Below are 4,721 nucleotides of genomic sequence, written 5' to 3' on the forward strand. Positions count from 1 at the left end.
ACCAGTTCCCCCCCTCCCCCATGTGCTCCCACAGGATGTTCAACCACACCACAGATAGAAAGCGTCAGTCCAAGTGATCGTCGACTGAAACGTCTGAACGAAGGGCCGAATGAGCTTTCCCTCTCCGCAAGTTATTTTTAGGCGTTTTGTCCCAGGGATGGAAAGCTGATGGATGACATACTGCATGTTTCTGACACTCTATCTTTAGAACTCAACAAACAGGCTGAAAGTTTTTAGTGGGGTTTCATTAAAAAATGTATTTAGCAATAAATATTCATTGGCTCCTGTAGCTAGAGGCAGTAGAGCTTGGGATGCGAGATGACAGAGGGTTTTCAAAATGGAGTTATATGGACAGTTGATATTTGATGGACACATATTTTGTGGTGAATTCTGGGATGTTCTCTCTTGCATACACAATTAGTGAAAACCACTGTATAGGGAGATGTCTATTCATTCGGTAGACAATATATCCAGTGGAAAATTTAGAAACATGACAATAAGGTGATAACGCTAATTACTGATAGAGGGACAGTTTATTCCACAACTACTTAAAAAAATTCAAAGTAGATCTGAACAAAGATAAATTAGCTTCAGCTGGGCAGTGATGGTGCACACCTTTAATCCTAGCACTCGGGAGGCAGAGGCAGGCAAATCTCTGTTTGTTTGAGGCCAGCCTGGGCTACAGAGTGAGATCCAGGACAGGCTCCAAAGCTACAGAGAGAAAACCTGTCTCGAAAAACAAAACAAAACACACAAAAAAATTAGCTTCTTTTCATAGCTCATCACTAGGATCAACCTGTTTTTCTGCATTGCTGGATACTGAACTCAGGACCTTGCACTTGCTAAGCATAGTTTACCACTGAGTCCAAGCTCCAGTCCTCTACTCAGACTGTTGAAATAGTAATAATGCCAGCATTGTTCTAATGACATGAGTGTTCTCACATGTGGCTAGTGAAGGGACAAATTAGACTTCTCCAGGGAGCACTTTGTTGTATGAGTTAAGTGACAGTGTTCTGTGTTAGCACATGTGTTTATGTTCATGTATGCACACATAGAATACATTTTCCTAGAAACATGATTTCAGTTAAAAATTCTTAATAAACATCATTATAGTAATACCAATTTGATAATGAAATTGGACTAACAATGATTATGAGAATTTTAAAGGAAATGATTTTGCTTTGATGTAAAAAATTAGTGTTCATTCATTAAAAAACAAACAAACAGAAAGAGAGCCTTTACTAGCCCACCTGAGTAGTAAGTGGTATATTTGAGACTTGAAGAGGCCAGGTCACGTGAAAATTATACTCATATATTTAGTTCACAATAGTTAGCTACTGGGTTCTCAACCTTGTTTTGGATCCCACTGTCTATTTTGGAGCAAATCATTATACTCTGGGAACAGTTGCTACTTCATCTGTAAAGGAAATAATTGGGAAGCCTAGTTGTATAACACAATGATGAGATGTGGGCCATGTGGATATATACACATACATATATGTATGTGTGTTCTCAACCTTGCTTTGGATCCCACTGTCTATTTTGGAGCAAATCATTATACTCTGGGAACAGTTGCTACTTCATCTGTAAAGGAAATAATTGGGAAGCCTAGCTGTATAACACAATGATGAGATGTGGGCCATGTGGATATATACACATACATACGTGTGTGTGTGTGTGTGTGTGTGTGTGTGTGTGTGTATATATTATATATATATATAATATATATATATAAATAATATATTGGGAGCCATGCACATATATATCATGTATTCATTTGCTATAGGGATATATGATTTTTAAAAATTATTTCTTGTTACTATCACAAACCAGACTCTGAATAGTGAAACCATTATCCTTTTTAACTTTTTCTTAATTTTTATTTCTGAGAAATGTGAGCACACTGGAAATGCGTTTTTTACTCTAAGAAGTTGTAATTTCTTGGGCAAAGTTTATCTCCACTAAAGAGTTATTATCTTTGTAAAATAATTTATTTAACTTTATTTTATGTGCATTGGTGTGAAAGTATCAGATCCCCTGGAACTGGAGTTACAGATAGCTGTGAGCTGCCATATGGGTGCTGGGAATTGAACTCAGGTCTTCTGGAAGAAGAGCCAGTGTTCTTAACCACTGAGCAATCTCTCCAGCCCTTGAAAGATATTATCTTTAAGATCATGTCCTGTAGGAAGCCTGTATCTGCATGGAAGTTACATCTGAGCTGTGTGTGTAGGGTTAATAGAGGGTGTGTTCAATGTATGGCACAGACTCCTGTGAAAATTTCCTATGCAACCCAGTGCCATGTACAATGAATATGAACAGTGAACATTTTTTAAAATCCACTTTTTATAACCCATAGAAAAAGCACTAGCCATGACATGTTCATATGTAAATGTTTAGGAAACAGTAATGTGCTATTAAAAGGGTAAGTAAATTCAAAACACGTTACATTTTCTTCTCCTTTCCACGCACTATGCTAGATGTCAGGGAATATTGTAGCATGGGAGTACTCTGCACAAAGGTGTAGATAAGTCTCAGACAGCTGCTGAAATAGCAATGCAGACTGGTTCACTGGAGTAGGAGAGATGGAGCAGAGTCAGAGAGGTTTCCCAACTGTGAGAGAAAGCTTCTTAGAGGAGATGATAGGTTCCAGAAGAATGCAAAAAGCATGTCAAAGTGAAGAAAAAAACATGCACCCAGGTACAGAAGACTAAAGGAGCAGGGCACCATCAGGGTTGAGGAAGATGTTTGGTGTGGCTCAGCACCCTATGGAGAATCCAAGAGCTAGGAACGTCATCTCAAGGAGTGGTAGGAAAACAGCAGTCAAGTACGGGAGGTTCTGTGCTCTTCCTAAATGTTTCTGGCATAACCTTGATGAAATACCGCTGGAGGATTCCAAGCAGGGAGTTCCATGATAAGCCTGCATTTCTGAGATTGCTTACAGGGGAGTGTGGTGAGCTCCTGTACCCAGCAGGCCCCAGGAGTTCAGTGTGGAGCATCCTCCACACCCAGAGGAAGAACATTGGTCACAGAGGAGTGATGTGCCAAGGAAGGGCTCAGACATGGTGGGGTTTTCTAAAGAAGGGATTCCTCCAGCAATGTGACAGGGATATCTAGAAATGTGTGTGTGTGTGTGTGTGTGTGTGTGTGTGTGTGTGTGTGTGTGTGTGTGTGTGTCTGTGGGGGGGGTGTTTGTTGTTGTTTGTGGCTTTTTTGTCTGTTTCCTTTTATAGAGCTGAGGATAGCCTTGAACTTCTGATCTTTTCCCTTCCACCTCAGTAGGACTGGAGTTGATGATGTGACCTTATCTAGTTTAGGTGGAGCTGGGGATTGAACCAAGTCGTCCTTCATGCTAGATAAGCACTCTACCAAGCAATTCCCAGCCATAGAAATAGAGTTCTATGAACCTGGAGTAACTAGCAAATATGTCCAAGGACGAGTAAATCTATAAAATACCTTAAAAAAGAAATAGCATACACAAGGAAAAATAGTAAACTGGGAAAAGAAATGAGCATTAGAATAAATGAAGAGACTATATTCTTGGGTGGAAAGATACAACATCTAAATATTTCAATATGGCCCAGACTAACCTGTAGTTCTAAAGCAGTACAAGTAAGACCTTATTGTATTAAGAAATACAATAAGGACATAAGGGGAAAATTATAAAAGAGAATTTCAAAATATGGCTTCAAAACTCGTGGTAAAGATGAAGTATGTTGAACAGTGAAGTCTGGGGCATAGCTCAGTGGAAGAGCTCTTGCTGGGCAAACACAAAGCCCTCAGTTTGACTCCTAGAAATGCAAGCCCAAAACATCATGGCAGTCATGCAGAAATTACAAATCAATGAAACAGCACAGTGAATTTGGCAATATTCCTCGGTATGGAGGAACTTAGACTATGGTGTACTCACTCAGGACTGAACGGAGTTTCCGAGCCATGATGTTATGACAATTAGGTAAAAATAATGGAAGTTACCTGTCACGTACAGTTGGAAACATAAAGTGAAGCTGAGGTGAAGCCTTCCCTGAAATGTGTACTCTCTATGTGCACATTTGGTGTATATAGAGAACTAGGAGACAAATGCAGGTCTTAGCTTAAGTCAGGGTTTTCTTTTCATAAGAAACAGGCCTATAATACAAGGTAAAAGCCATCACAAGGTTGGACAAGGCAACCCAGGAGAAGAAAAAGGGTCCCAAGAGCAGACAAAATTTTCAGAGACAACCCATCCACTATTAGGAGTCCCACAAAAAAACCGCCAAGCCAACACCCATAACATGTGCAGAGGACCTGTTGTCTCTCAGAGGGCTGCTCTTTTCTGAAGAGGAAATGGAGGGAGACTGGATCTGGAGGAGAAGGGAGGTGTTGGTGAGGAGCTGGGAAAAGTGGTGGGAGGGGAAACTGTGGTCCTGATGCATTATGGGAGAGAAGAATCTATATTCAACAAAAAAAAATACATTTTAACATTTTATTTTATTTTTTTTTTTTAAAAAAAGACTGGGCAGTGTTGCCACACTCCTGTAATCCCAGCACTTGGGAGGCAGAGACAGGTGGATCTCTGTGAATTTGAAGCCAGTCTGGTCTACAAAGCAAGTTCCAGGACAGCCAGGACTACACAGAGAAACCCTGTCTCAAAATTATAATAATTAATAATAATAAAGAAACAACTTAAAGGAAAAGATTGATATAATTATCTGTCAGAATTAAACACCTTTAACTTCACACAA

Source organism: Peromyscus eremicus, chromosome 2 (genome assembly GCF_949786415.1).
Source record: "Peromyscus eremicus chromosome 2, PerEre_H2_v1, whole genome shotgun sequence".
Lineage (NCBI taxonomy): Eukaryota > Metazoa > Chordata > Mammalia > Rodentia > Cricetidae > Peromyscus > Peromyscus eremicus.